Source organism: Anastrepha obliqua, chromosome 3, assembly GCF_027943255.1.
Source record: "Anastrepha obliqua isolate idAnaObli1 chromosome 3, idAnaObli1_1.0, whole genome shotgun sequence".
NCBI lineage: Eukaryota > Metazoa > Arthropoda > Insecta > Diptera > Tephritidae > Anastrepha > Anastrepha obliqua.
This window is the reverse complement of record NC_072894.1, coordinates 113,582,690-113,598,628: the sequence shown is the minus strand read 5'-3', so window position 1 is coordinate 113,598,628 and position 15,939 is coordinate 113,582,690. Positions and strand designations below refer to the sequence as shown.

At 34.6% G+C, this 15,939-nt stretch overlaps 1 long non-coding RNA gene across 1 annotated transcript in view; it reads right to left on the bottom strand.

Annotated features, from left to right (window-relative positions):
* The window catches only part of LOC129243018 (uncharacterized), a 139,199-nt gene extending 123,559 nt beyond the window's left edge, over nt 1-15,640 (bottom strand). Inside the window, exons 1-2 of the long non-coding RNA XR_008582232.1 lie at nt 15,477-15,640; nt 8,951-9,295 (exon numbers count right to left, since the gene is read on the bottom strand). This is a non-coding gene — a long non-coding RNA (uncharacterized LOC129243018). The remainder of the gene's footprint in view (nt 1-8,950; nt 9,296-15,476) is intronic.
* Between the last annotated feature and the right edge of the window lie 299 nt (nt 15,641-15,939).

Below are 15,939 nucleotides of genomic sequence, written 5' to 3'. Positions count from 1 at the left end.
GCTCTATTGTTCGCTTGTTTGCCTACTGAAGCTGCATAGTTGACAAGTGTCAAATATGACTGCCGTATGATGCCATTTGCAAAAATTATAAATTTTCCGACAGGGTGATTAATTTTGCGCCCGAAAAAGTCGCATATCCTTTCATGGCAGGTGCAATGTGAACATAGCCCTTGGGAAAATCTAGACAGCCAGCTAATCTTAAAGCTGGGAATGTGATTTAGTTTGGTTGGGTTTACGTTCCGTTGCTGGATCGAAACTGGGCATTGGATCCACCAAAGTGGTAGTTCCTAGTAACGCAATGCTTGCTTCTTTCTTCTTGTCAATATATTCACTACTCTGAGGTTGAATACTAGAACTGATTTTAACATACAAGTATTGCGAGCGTCTGTCGTATATGCGAGACCATTGTTTGATGACTCCCTTCCTCTCCTAAGAGAACAGTAATGACCAGCTCTTGTTGTTGTAAAATATTACAATTTAATTTATTGCTTATTAACACGGCAATTATTAAACATTTTAATTTTCATATTCATATTTTTTTTTTTTTTTTTTTTTTGCGTTATGGAAATGCAGCCACTACCACAATCACAACCGTATTTTCCAAGCCGCAGCGAGAAAACATCCATCCAGCAGCAACAACACAAACAATTTAATTATGAAGAATTGCAGTATTTAATATTTTTAAATTTATTTTTTCATAACGCTGAGAAAAGCCTACGTACAGTCAGCGAAAAAAAACAAACCTTAATATTTTGCTAAGTTTTTTTTTTGTGATGTTCATTATTTTTGAAGTGAAACTTTAAGAGAATGGAGAAATTTTAAGGCCATGCAACGTTTCGGGCATTTTCGTTCCGCGAGAGAGAAAAAAGATAATACGTAGAGGAAAAGGAGAGAGAGAGCTATACTTTATATATATCTTAGACACACTTTAGGCTATTTTTCCAGAGTTTTGTGTGAGACATAACACTGCCTACTATTTGGCGCTTGTTTGTTGTTGAAAACTTGTAGGAAACATATTATTGGTGCCTACTTTTTGGCGTTATATTTCCTTGGTGCCTACTGTTTGGGCCGTTTTTTGGTCACAATTTTTTGGGCGTTTGTTTTTTTTTTGGTGCCTACTTTTTGGCGCTTATTTCCGTTTCCTGGCTAGTGCTTGTGCGTACTATAAAGCGCTATCCATTCCGGCGTCGAATTTATTGGTATTGCCTTGCGGTAATTTGGGCCGTTGCTGCGGTCCTGGTCCCTGCTCGACCCTTCTCCGTTTTTTGTAAATTTTGTGTATTTGTATTCTCTGCAATGTTGTGAATTTATTTAGATGTATATTCTCTCTCTCTCTCTTATTCTGTCGGGTCTCTCCCTTTTTCTTTGTCTTCCTTGAAAGTTTTACTTCTGATATGTGTACTACGCTATACGCACTTTTTATTTATATTATAGCCCAACAGAAAACCATACACATCAAAATTTCAAAACTTACACAAAAAGCTGAAAATTCGGCTAAATTTTCACCAAGTTTGGGTTCGTAGTTTTACCCGTTAAATTTTCCATTCTATAAGTATAATGAAAATTATACTATTCCAAGTTTCAAACTTTATACAAGAGTTATAAAAATAGATCGAATTTCATCAATATTTGTAATCGAAAACACTGGGTACGGAGCTTTAAAGCTCATTAAATGTTAGCATAAAAAGAGTATTATTACTATTCTAAATGGCTATTTGTGCACTGCGACCTGCGATGTAGTCTGCTCGAACAGCATTAGGCTACTAATAAATCCTAAAGCTGCTGGAGGCTTAATTTATACTAGGAGCTTTGGATCTATTACCCAGCTCTCCTTGTAATTTAGTTTGTGTTTGTGTGCCACTGCTGTACAATGTCCTCTCAATAGTTCAATGCAAAGTTGTATGGCTTTTCTGCTGAGCTTTAGGATTGCCTCTTCTTTTATACGCTTTGGATCACTGAGTTTTTTGATTGCCGCATGCCGCTCCATGGGCTCTCCAGTACTCGATTAGACATCGTAGAAAGTCACTTTTGAAGCTGTTTTTTGCTATGCAGAAAGGCTCAGTATCTATGAAGTGGTGTTTGCACCCTTTTTCGCTAAAGTGTTCGCAATTTCATTCCCTTCATGCCTCTCATGTGCCGTCATCTGCCACATCAGAGTAACAAAGTTTCTTAATGTTAGAGTATCGAGAATTTTAAAACATTCCCAGGCCAACCTGTATTGCAGTGAGAAGCTATCTGGTGATTCTAGAACTGCTTGACTGTCAGGTAGAATGGTGATGTTGACACCACGCGTAAATCTACGAAGACATTCTCCGGCGCATAGCTATAAGGTGCGGCCCTCCGCCTGAGAAATGGAAGTCGTTTTTCCCATTGCAATTGCCTTCCTGAAATATGGTCCGACAATTCCAGCCACGGCACTGCCGTCTTACATTTTGGACTCATCAGTAAACAACACCAGTGCGCCCTGATTTAAAATTAATTCATTATTTCTCCACACTGATGACGTCCTTGAAATTCTTGGAGAATTTTAGTTTGCTTTCCATCTTTTCATAGACCGTCAGGCACGGAGAGTTCAGGATTGAACCCAGAATTCTTACATGTCCTGTAAGATTGCCTTCTTTAGGAAGAAATAAATTATATAATTTTCTAAGTCAAGGTTTCATCAAGGATTACTTCCAGATACTTCATATCTCCAGAAAGGTAAGTTTGATTTTGCTAGAAAATCCGGTTGATTTTTTATATTTTTTTTCCCCCTTGACGGGGTTAAGACTTTTCTTCATGTAATAAATTTACGATTTTTTTTATATGGAAAAATACGTAACACCGCCAGCGAAAAAAAATTGTCAAAAATCCAAAAGAATTTTGAGCTACTTGAAACTTGCAGTTTATTATACTAAAATTTAATGAGCTGTAAAACTGCTTACTCAGTTTTATTTTTAATTTTATGAAAAATTTTGAAATTTTAATAAAAAATTGTCCAATTTTTATAAATGATGTAGGAAGTTTCAAACTTTTATTAATATAGTCTTCATTATAGAATGAACTATATTTTTATAAAAAAAAAATATTTTAATAAAAAAAAACAATAAGTAAAAATATATTCAAAACTTCCCAAATTTATAGGTAAATATTATATATACTATATTTTTTTCGCGGGCTGTAGATACATATTACATACATATATATGCATATAAATACAAGTGCACACATTGTTGTTTTCACATACATTTTCGTTTTATTTTTTCTGCCACTTTTTCTTCGCTATTTACTCGAATTGTTCTTGCCACTGTCGTGATTGTTGTTATGTAGGCATATCATTTTGATCAATCGATTGCCAATTATTGGCGCTCATATACGCAATACATACAATGAATAAATATATTTTATGTAGCAAAATCAAAAATCAAAAAAAAAAACTACCATATGCGCGTATGAATATGTATCTTTAATTATTAAAATGTATGTATGTAAAGACATGCGTGCGAATGCCCTTGCGGGAAAATCTATTATAGTCCTCTAAAACGTTAGTGCCTTACTATGAACTACGGACTACCCGCAAACTAGTGCAAAAGGAGTGCAGAGCAGAAAAAGGTGGAACAGAGTGATTTATTATTTAGTTTTGCGCTAATAGCGTCGACCTGTGTGTAGCTCATTTTTTGTTATTCAAGCGAAAATAAAAATGCGCAAATCACCTCGAGAGTTGACTATACTTTTTGAAGCAGCAGCTCAGTAAGCCGAATTGCGATGAAGGATACCAAATTTGTATATATTTATATTAAAAAGTATTCTGGCAATATAGCCATTTAAACTTAGCCTTGTTCCATATTCCGTACATGAACAGAAAAATTATAAATATTCATAAAAGTAGTAATAAAAACCTATTAAGGTAATCTGCTTGTAATTTAGAACTTCCGGAATGTAACGAATATATTCCATCCTATCAGCTCTGTCGACTGTGTACGTTAATGGTCGCTAAGCTACATTTTCGTCTTTTGTTCCCACAGAGTTCTTTGCAATGAACTGTCCGGAATGACACCTGTTCAGAACACTTTTCAAAAGTTCTGCATAGGCTGACATTTGCCATTTTGTAAACCATCTTGTCACGGTAAAAAGTTCAATATAAGGCGGCGTTTTATTAAAGGGGTTACATACGTACAGAATTTTCAAAAGCTATTTTTTTTCGTTGTACTTTAGATTACGAGATTTTGGAAACACTAATTTTTGTAAAGAAAAATTAAAATAAATTTTTTTATAAAGTTTAAGTAGATACTAATAAATAGTGTGTAATTTTTTTATATTTATTTCCATGGCTATCCCTACTAAAAACAATTTTTCTTTTACCTTCTTGGCGCTGCTGGACGTATGTAACCCCTTAACTCGTTGCAAGCCAAGTACTTCGATTTCCTGCCGGGCATTTATACTCTGTGAAATTGCTTGTTGCTAGGACTGCGAGATACACACGCAATTCATGATATAGCGCAATGAAATTTGTCAATAAATCGAAAAATATTTATTGGCGAAAATGTTGTTTGTCAACTAAATTCAGATAGAACAAATTATTTGCGAAAAAAAGAATTTGAAATTTTATTGATCGCTATTTAGTTGAGTTGTATGTAAAAGTATTTGAGACTTTGGTGCGTGGAGGTAGAGAGTCGCGGTCAACGCTGGTGCTTAGTTTAATAAAATTGCATGCAAATTATTTATTCGTCGTAACAAATAAGTAAGACTAACAACTAGTCAGACAGAATTAGTTAACTGCTAATAAGTAACAAAAAAAAAAATTGTAAAACTACTAGAAATAAGCGCTTAAGTTGAAAATCATGCTTTTGAAAAAAACATGGTTTTTCCAGTATAGTTTATTAGCTCCGAATCCATATCCCACTGAATATTTGTCATTGCCTGCCATGGAGGGATATATATATATATATATATAATTGGCGCGTACACCCTTTTTGGGTGTTTGGCCGAGCTCCTCCTACTATTTGTGGTGTGCGCCTTGACGTTGTTCTACAAATGGAGGGACCTACAGTTTCAAGCCGACTCCGAACGGCAGATATTCTTTATGAGGAGCTTTTTCATGGCAGAAATATATGCGGAGGTTTGCCATTGCCTGCCGAGGGGCGACCGCTATTAGAAAAATGTTTTTCTTAATTTCCCCATTAGAAAAAAGACTGCTCGGTAACGCCGATAACTGATAAAATATGTATCAAAGGAGAAAAAAAGGAGTAGAAAAATCGTAGTAAAAAGAAATATAAAAAGTAGTCGAAAAAATGACTATAACAAATGTATTTAGAAAAAGTTACGAAAAGTAATTCAAAAAGTAGCTGAAAAATAGCAATAATTATTAAAATGTGTCAGTAGCGGAAAAAGGTACTAGAAAATAAAAAGCAAAAAATACTAAAATATTATATATTTATATGAGCTAATATTAATTTATTCCCACACTCAATAAATTCCTACGAATTTCGCCGTCAGGCTTTTGATTTTTTTTCATTCTGTATTTTTTAAGTACTGGCTGCTAAGGCCAAAATGATTTTCATTTCAAACATTTTCAAGCAAAAAAATGCACTCGGAGTTTTAACATTCCTACCGTGCAGCGATATGGAAAGAAATGATTCTTTCATTTGATGCTTTATGCTCACAGTGGGTATCGAGCACGCATGAACCACTTGGGTATGAAAGCTGGCTATTCAAAAGTATCAAAAAATAAATATCAAGGCAAAGAAAAAATTGTGTAGAATACGCGGTTAAATATCGTTACTAAAAAATAAGTGACAATTGGTAGAAAAATGTATTCGAAAATAGTATAATAGTACAAAAAAGGAGAAGAAATAGTAGTAGAAAAGGAGTGGAAATAGTCGTAGAAAAGGTAGTAGAAAGAAGTAACAGTAAATTAACTGACAAAGAAAAGTATAAAACATAACTGGCGAAAACCCACACCAGAAAAATATAGCATAAAAAATCTAAAACAAAAGTAACAGAAGAAACACCACAAAATAGCTGAAATTGATGAAACTGGAAACTATTGGATAAAAGTAAAAGGAGAAAAGCTCGCCAAACACCACAAAGAAATTATAGAATAAAAGTAGCAAAAGACTCTAAAATAAGTGGCGTAAATGAATACTAGAAAATATGGTACTGAAAACAAGTAATAGAATAATGTAGAAGAAAATAAGTGGCAAAAAAGTATTAAAAAGTCAGTCGAAGAAAAAAAGTAGTAGAAAAATGAGATAAATATTTAGTAGCAGAAGAAAAATTAGAAAACAGCTGAAAAAGTATTAGCACAAAAAAGTACTACAAAAAAATGCTTAGATCAAAGACTGGAAGATAAGGAAATGAATATCAAAATGTGAAAATAAGTAGCAAAGAAGTATTAAACAATCAGTCTAAGAAAAAGTATTAGAAAAAAATATATAAGAAATCATGTATATTAGTAGAAGGAAGTCTCGAAAACAGTTGAAACAAATATTAGCGGAAAAAGTATTCGAAAATAAGTATAAGAAAAAATATAAACTATAAAGAGCAGAAATAAAACTAGAAAAGCCAAAGCTGAAGAATTTTACAAAACGGGAGAGAAAATATGGATCAGAGTGTTGTAAAAGAATATAAGTGGTAAATGGTAGTAAAATATCAGTCGCAGAAAAAATTACTAGAACTGAGGAAAAAAAATATATAAAAAATTAATCGAAAGCAGCTGAAAAAATAATTAGCAGAAAAAAGTACTAGAAAATAGGTATCAGAACAAAATAAAAAACATAGGTGGAAAGAAAATAGAAATAAGTAGCATAAGAAAAGCCATAGCCGAAATTTTTTAGAAAAATGTGTTAGAAAATAAGTGGTCGAATTATGTAGCAGAAAAGTAGAGTAAAAAAAGTACTAAAATATCAGTCGAAAAAAAGTACAAGAATAAGTAAACCAGTAATGGAAGGAAAACTCGAAAACAGCTTCAAAAGTATTAGCAGAAAATGTAAAAATCAGGTGTCAGTACAAAATATAATATAAAATATAAGTTGCATAAGACAGAAAAATAGAAACAAGTACCAGAAAAAAACATAGAAAAACAACTTTTTGAAAAAAGGTTGGAAAGTAAGTGCCAAAAATAGATTCAAATATCAGTCGAAGTATAAAGTACTAAAAATAGTATAAGCCGCAAATGAAAGATTTATTTAGTAAGTAGCAGAAAATGTGGAGTAGAAAATATAAAATAGGAAGGAGATAGAAATTTAGAAAAAAGGGCTAGAAAATATGTAGTAGAAAATATGATGCCATATTTTTGTGAAAATAAGACATCCTCCGAAAATAAGCCCTATCGTGATTTTCGGATTTGTAAAGAAGACATCCAACGAAAATAATCCCTAGTTAATATATGTAATGTGACAAAAAAGAATTCGTTAAAAAATGCTGTTGATTTGTTAATTATAAGTAATAATATGTTTGGTTTTCCTAGTACTGTATTCCAGAAAAATGTTTGAAAAAAAATATTCCGAGAAATTAATTGTTTACCATACTTCTACTGTTCGTCTCAAATTATGTCTTGGAATTTATCTTAAAAATACAACATAAGGCAGCAGTCTACATTGAGCGACATTTCAGGGATACAACGTTTATTCATTTCAGTCTTGTAATTCTGATTATTTCCTCATAAGTACTTTTATTTAAGAATAAAGTGAATCATTTTGCATTATCATTCTGTAAAGAGAAGATGCTGGATCTCTGTATGGTTCGTAAATAGCATGAAGACTACGATTAACTGTGTCAACTGGTGGACCAAGGAAATGAGAAAAAACGCAGAGTTGGATTAGGTCGACAGCCGTTATTTTCTGAGTTGGAGGATTGGATCTGGGAATGGATTACAGGAAGGAGAGCAATGGCTTTGGTTGTATGCAGGGCTGATATTCAAAAATTTTCCCTTCCCCTGGTTGGACAACTTCCATAAACTATATGAACTGTCTTTAAGGAAATCAACAACCTTGTTTAAGCTTGAAGACAATGAAGTAATTAAGCGTGCACTTGCGTCGAAGCTTTTTGCTGTTGGCATCGATTTTTCGAACTACCAACTCTCCAACATGATTGCTATGGATGAGTCTGCGGTATTCCTAGGACAAGGAGCTCAAACGACAGTTCACCACAAGGCTTTTTCGTCAATTTACGTTCCTTCTACCGGCTGCGATAGTGCACATGTTACCTGTATTCTGGAGATTCGTCTAGATGGCAAGAAAGTATCGCCATTTTTAATCATTAAAGGTAAAAAAAAACTAGATTCAAAGTGTTTCAGGAATTTATGTCATTGAAAGAGAAAAAGCCTAGTGCACCCAAGCAGTTATAAGAAAGTGGGTTGATTTTATGCTGCCACCACTGTTGAGGGGCCAGAATAGGCTAGTTTGGGATTCAGCCAGTACTTACCGCGCCTATAACATGAAAAACTTTCTTGATGAGAGGAAGATTAATCAAATAATGATTCCGGCAGGAATGACTGGTTACCTCCAGACACTTGACATGGCAATAAACAAGCCATTCAAGGATCATTTGCGGATGGAAATCAATGAATATATTGAAAACGGGATGGTGGGAAATCATCGAGGTAGTTTTGTAAAAGCAGGCTTACAAGAACTTGTGAATTGGGTAAAAAAATCGTGGGACAAAATAACTGACTAACTACAAATAGGCTACTTAGAAGTAGCAAGACATGAGAGATTCGGACCAATGATTCAACAGGAAATGGTTTTGGAAGAATACTAGAACATAATTCATGATTAAAATGAAATTTCTGTATTCTGTGTAAAATAAATATTAAATAAAAAGATATAAATATACTTTTGTTTTTGCCTTAGCGCGTATTTTGAACAAAAAACAAAGTAAGACCGTGTCTTATTTTCGAGAAAAGACGATATATAATAGGAAATAAATAGCATCAAATAGTTCAATACTTTAGAGTTTTTTATCAACTTACCAGTTCATGTAAACTCAGATAAATATTTTACTGCTGCTTTTCAATATAGTCGACTCAGTTTATTTGCACTTTGATGTATATTTTAAGGTATTTGATTTTTTTTTTTTTTGTAATTCCTGATATTAGCAGTTAACTTCCAAACACTTCACTTTCAAGTTTTATCTCTTTTTCGTGATTAAAACTAATTTCTGAACATAAAATACATATAGACTTATAGATTTACTATTTCAATTTTATTTGCTTTCCAACACATTTGTTTTTCTATATACGAAATTTATCAGTTCACACTACCATAATCACTAAACAATCGGCCAAGGAAATTTAATTAATTGAACGCAGCTAAATCTGAAAAAAAAGAGTTGAAAAAATACAACTATTATTACCTTTGGATACAACAACAATGCAAGTACGCATGGTACTCGTTAGTGTAAACAACAAAAACAACCAACTAACAACCACTGAAACTTTATCATGACGAAATATACGCCGCAGTACGAATGTTTCGAGCATTGCAAGCGTACTTACATCCATACAAACACACATACATACACACAGTTATACACATACGCACTCTACCTTAGTACTAAACGTGTTATTTGCTTATCTTATCTACCTAGAATAGTATAATGCGTAAGTAAGCACGCAACGACACCGCACCACCGCGGACCGGTGTTTGTACTATCCGCTGATACTCGTGCACACACACGTACACAAACTTATGCGCACATGCACATACTAGCGTAGTGTGGCTAGTAGGCGCGTTCGCGGCGTATCTTTTAGATACCAATTATCATTTTTATAATGCTACGAAAAAGTGCAGGAAAGACAGGAAAAAAAGCTACAAAAAACACAACTAATTCAGTTTTTTGTTACGCTTGAATAGCGCTCATGCTGGCGCGAGCAAAACGCTTGTGGCCGTACGTGGAGCTTGTTAGCGTGCCTTTATTGCCACATATATATATATATATATTTTTGTGTGAATGTTTGTTGCTTGCATTGGTATAGGTGCGGACGTGTGTATGCGTGTGCGTGTGCGCGTTTTACTGCTGCTGCTTTTACGCACTCAACAGCGCGACACATCGCTTTAATTTTCTCTTATTTATACATATTTTATTTATTTATGTATTTTTTTATTAGTTTTTTAACACTCTAATGACTTCTCTTGGCGCTACTGTGCACTATTCTACGCTGCCTGGCTGCTGTGTGAGAACCAGTGTTTTTTTTTTTTTATTACTATTGCTTTGTTTTTTTTTTCTGTGGTTTCTTTTTTCTTTTTAATTTCTACACATACAAATGCTGAATTTTGGCGCTATGGAATTAATAGTTTTCGGATATTTGATTGTTTTAAAATTTTTCTCATGAATTGTGGGCGATTTCTTAGTTTAACCTTTAGAGTATGGAGTGGGTGACTGTAGGTCCCTCAAGATTATTTTTTTTTAAATAACAACAAACAGAAGATACTTTTTCGGAAATTAATATAAGAGAAGATGATGTTGCCTTTCCTTTGGATACAGAATATTACACTGCCAAGTCTGGCCGAGTTTGTTCTGCGAAGCCATTTTCACATACACCTAGGTTAGCATGCAATTATGTGAAAGTAACTCCAGGAGTTACTAGTTACATGAGTGCTACAACCGAAATTGATGATATATTCAATCATCTTATAACACCAATGATGAAAGAGAAAACCTGTCTTCATACTAACGACGAGGCCAAAAGAGTATTTGATAAGTACAATGAAAAATATCTCCAGAGGCAAACGAAAAACTGGAAAGTAGTAACTGAAGGTGAAGTAAAGGGTGGTTAAATTTCAAGGGCCGATGGTGAATGTGAACCACACCTAAACGTCAATGATACGGTTGGACTTCTTTCTTTGGGCTTATTTGAAAGAAAAGGTGTACGTCGATAAGCCAGCAACAACTCAAGAGCTAAAGGATGAGATAATTCGGCACATTAACGGCATAGAACCTCAATTATGCCTCAGCGTCATCAAAATTTTGGACCATCGGATGGAGGTGTGCCGGCGAGGCCGCGGCATTGAGCCATACGAATATTAACATAATGAAGAGAAATAACAATAATTTCCTAAAAAAGTTGTATTTTATTCAAAATCAGCACCGGGCCTTGAAACTTAGCCCCCTTTATATATATTAGCAATTACAAAAACAAGTTTCGATTAACTTACTTTAATAATATTTTTCGTATACTCTTTTTTAACTAAAAATATTTCGGGGCCGCGGTAGCCGAATGGGTTGGTGCGTGATTACCATTCGGAACTCACTGAGAGATCGTTGGTTCGAATCTCGGTGAAAGCAAAATTAATAAAAACATTTTTTTAATAGCGGTCGCCCCTCGGCAGGCAATGGCAAACCGCCGAGTGTATTTCTGCCATGAAAAAGCTCCTCATAAAAATATCTGCCGTTCGGAGTCGGCTTGAAACTGTAGGTCCCTCCATTTGTGGAACAACATCAAGACGCACACCACAAATAGGAGGAGGAGTTCGGCCAAACACCTAACAGAAGTGTACGTGCCAATTATTTATTTTTTATTTCGGGGCGTCAAGATTTGCACGTTTCGTTTTTCAATAATTTATTTCTTATATTTTTGGAAAGCTTATTTTTTGATTTTTTTTAGTTTTACTTATATTTTTTTTTTTATTTTTTTTTTTGTACATTGTCTTAATTTATAACATTTATAATTTCTTTATTTTCCCATTTAAGTTTTTTAATGATTGCGTCAAACACCTGTTCTTCGTTTAATTTATTTTGACAACAAAGCTGTCATTTGCTACAGCAGAGCTTTTATTTTATTTCTTGCTATTATTTCTATTCCATATTATATTATAATACGTGCCTGATTTTCATAAAAAAATGCAGAATTTTATCTTTGCGTGTATTCTTCGGTAGCTGGCCGCTATCGCAGTTCTGCTCACTGTTGCACTGACACTTTTCAGTAGCCTAGAAGTGGCTTGTCGTGTTTTCAGTGAGTGCTGATGTGACACATGCGCTCGCGTGATATGATGGCAATCTATCACGAAAACAATTTGCAGTAACTTTATATGAAAGTGCGTCGACACCCCCACTGACATTATAATAATTGGCTAATAGTGTTCCTGGTGTCTCTCTCAAACTCTGTATCCAACCATGTCATTGTATTGCAATTCGAAAATTCGATTCGAATTAGTTTATCGTTGCTGAAACGATGAAGGCTTCCAGGCAATACCAAACCAATACATTTATAGGATAAAGGGCTACCCGTGCGAGGAGGCCCACTAGGACAACAAATTAAAATTCATTCGTTATAATACTATACAGGGGGACTGACAGAAGGAAAAGAATCAAAAAGGTGCTTTAGATTAAAGAATGACGACTAATAGTGGCTCATTACGTTTGTATTGCCCGCTTCAAGCTACTGATGGAATTCATCAGGTGTGTGATAGGTATACCCACAATATTCTCAAGTGCAGCAAGTGAGAGCCCAGATGTCTAAATCTTTGTCTGGCGAGAGCAGGGCAGCTGGGAAGACGTTGCTGAGATAATTCCACCTAATTCACCAAACAGCTTCACCTAACGGATAGTTTCCGGTAAGGAAACCTACCAAGTTAGAGAGCTGCGGCTTTGTTAGCTTTAGAAGTTTCCTTAAGCGGACCCGATCTACCCGTGGCTAGAAAGTTCTCACAACTTTTTACGTCTGCGCACAAGTGCTGCGTTGGCGCGAGGCCCTTTTTTCCAATAGTAGGCCCCAAGGTTCTCAAGGGAACCCCAAATCTCTCATTTCGCGAAGAAACTGTCTGCAGTGTCCCCTGTCTAGCCAACTCATCGTACCCCTGAGTAATTTACACCACTCCTTTATACTATTGAGTATTTTTTTACGGTAATACCAATCGATGTTGTGGTTGCTGTAACTGAATACAAAAATCTCTCTACATTTTTACGGAATGCTGCTGAACTGATAACCCTTGATCGCATGCAAATCTGGCTCGTTGCGGTAATGTATAGCTAACAGTCGTGGATACTTGGCTAGTGGTCTCATCGTTCGATGTATTGAAATCTTCTAAAAAAATTGTATTTTCTATATTTAGTCTTTATTTTTGTTCGTGGAGATTCTAGTTTTGGCAAGATCTTAGATATTACCTTTGCCATAAAAGATTAAATTAGGGTGGAAAATTGGAGTGTCTCCAGCCAGAGATACAATTGAACTGAATCTAAAGATTTAAGAACCAGCGTCTTATAGGAACCCTAAGAGAACCAACTGGCGGTCATTTAAGCATATCGCTATGTGCAGACTACGTCATATTCCCATTACCTCAATACTATAGATTCACCATCGGATCTTGATGGATGGTTTAGCTTCAACAACAGCATTCATAAGATCAAGATCTAGTCGCAGTGAGCCCACCCAGTCAATCAGCAAGCGCAGATTAATAGCCAAGAAGGTGTTGTTGTGCTATCGATGTGTGTGGTAGGGAATCGTCTACAAGGAACTCCGCCTCTTCCCATAGAAATACTCAATTCAGGTCTCTATTGCCAAAAACTGGCAAGATTGAAGTAGGTAATGGACCAGAGGTGCCTAAAATAAGCCAAGATTTTCGTGGGAGTTTACTTAAGTGGTTTCCCGTTGCCTTTTAAAGGGTATAGAGTTTTCCTTTTGCCATGAATAGCCGCTTATTCTGAGTCAGATGCTGACCAAACAACCGCTGCGGGTGGTATTTTATTTCCCACCTACCCTACATATCTGTCAAGCATTCCCAAATCCGTAACCAGGGGACGCACCTGATGGGAGACTGGCAACTGCACGCGGAATAGAAAGAATGCTGTGTTGCATCAAAATAACATCGAGTTGTTCTAATCTCTAACGATGAGTCAAAAGTTCCACAGCTTGTTGGGAGGCTCCTATGCATTCAAGTTCATTGCAGACTGGCATCAAGCGACTATAAGTTGAAAGTATTTTCAAGCATTTACAAAGTTACTTGATGATAGAAAGCATCAAAATCTTAAGGGAGTCCTGCAAAATGCTTACCAAAAGGACCGAGGACTTCTTCAATTGCGGAATTATGAATATGGTATGCGAATATGGTATGAGGAAAAAAAGAGGTCAGAACATTTCGCTTGAGTTAGAATTATTAAAGCGGTCTTGTGCGTGATCACCATTCGATAGAGGCCGGGTTCAAAATCCATTGTGTGCTCTAAACCTTAACTGATACGATAATTTGTTTCTAATAGCGTTCAATCCTCGGGAGGCAATGACAAACCTCCTTCATTTAATTTAAATAAAATTTAATTTTAATTTTATTTTATTTATTTTTTATTAATTACTTCTCCGCTCGTGGTGGTGCCTGAAACACCAAAATAAGAGAAACATTGTTTCCTAAAAGTGTAGATCACCGCATCAACAACATCAAGACGACCTCACGTATTGAAGGAGAAGCTGGACCAACTACCAAATAAAGGGTGTAAACGCCAATTATATTTATAAAAATATACTTGATTTATTCCAAACTAATTTTGGTTTATTTTTAATTAATAAATTTTTGATTTAGTGTTATTTTATTGTCATTTTTAATTTTATTTTTACTATTACTATTATTTTTATTGTTGTTTTCTTATTTTTATTTTTATTTTTGTCCTTATTTTTTTACTTTATTTCAGTTTTTTTTTTAATATCATTTCATTTTAGTCAACAAGTAACAGTTTGAGGAAAAATAAATCCATTAATTTGTCGGTATGTGGCTGTCCCATATTTTAAACTCTGAATTTGACTAAAATTTTCCTTAGGTTTTTCACGCATTATAATATGTCAAGCGTCTTATGAAAATTATTGTGCAGTTTTTGGTTCTGAAAGTCAATCAAATTTTGTTAGCCAATGTTGAGAATTTTCATATTTTCTTATTTTATATTTTTCTCGATTATTTAACAGCTTTTCAAATTTAATATTTTGCAATTTTTATTGTTTTTTTATATTTTTTTTAATTTTTTTTCAATTTGTTCAACTAAAATTTAGAATTTTTCATTTTATGCGATTATTTCCCAATAAAATATTTACTTCACTCTGGAAATTTGATAACCTGCTTTACACTACACACGTGCCCACTGAATTTTTTTATTCAAAATACTCATTTAAATGAGTATAACGGAAGTTTTCTATTTGCCATAAATAACCAGCCGCAACTAAATCGTCAAATTTAGTTACATAAATACATACCTTTCTATTGCACTGTTTGCTAGTCAAATATTATTTTCTTATTCAAAAACTATTGCTAGATGTTGTAGAATTAACAACAAAAATCTAAATGGATTTAATTTTTACTGCGTTTTATTTTCGCACATAAATTTTTCACACTATTTCGCATTGCCAGCGCAATATTCTAAGATTTGCAATTTCTAGCACTAAAATCCTTATTTGCACTCATAAGTTTTCTCATATTTTTTTATTATTTGTTTTTCATTCGGCATTTGCGTATTCAGTTATTCACATTCACACCACTGAACGCTAATATTTTCATTATTTTTCACACCACTTCCATTACCTTATGTAAAAACGTAAATAAGTATTTTGTGATTTTTTTTTTCATAAATCAACTAAAATAAATGTTCGTGTACGAAAATCATAAACTACACAAAATATTTTCCGCAAACAAATGAAATTTTACTATTGACAAATAACAACTTAACTCCTATTCGGACGTTTTCACGCGCTCGCAATTGAAGAAAGACTGAATGGCTAGCAGACGATACGAAAAAGTTAACGCTAAGCGCTTACGCTGGGCTTACGCTGCTGCCGTCGTCACAGATATCGTCGCATGCTGCCCCGTATAGCGCTGCTTGATCAGCCCGACCGGCAAACGTGATCGCAGAACCGGCTAAAACGAGCAAAACGAACGAAATTTACGAACAATGGCAGTGCAAAGCAGTTGGCCGGCCGAAAAACTGGCCGACAGACGAACCCAAATTTTTAGTTAAGTTTATTTGTGTGCTGTCAACGTTGCTGTC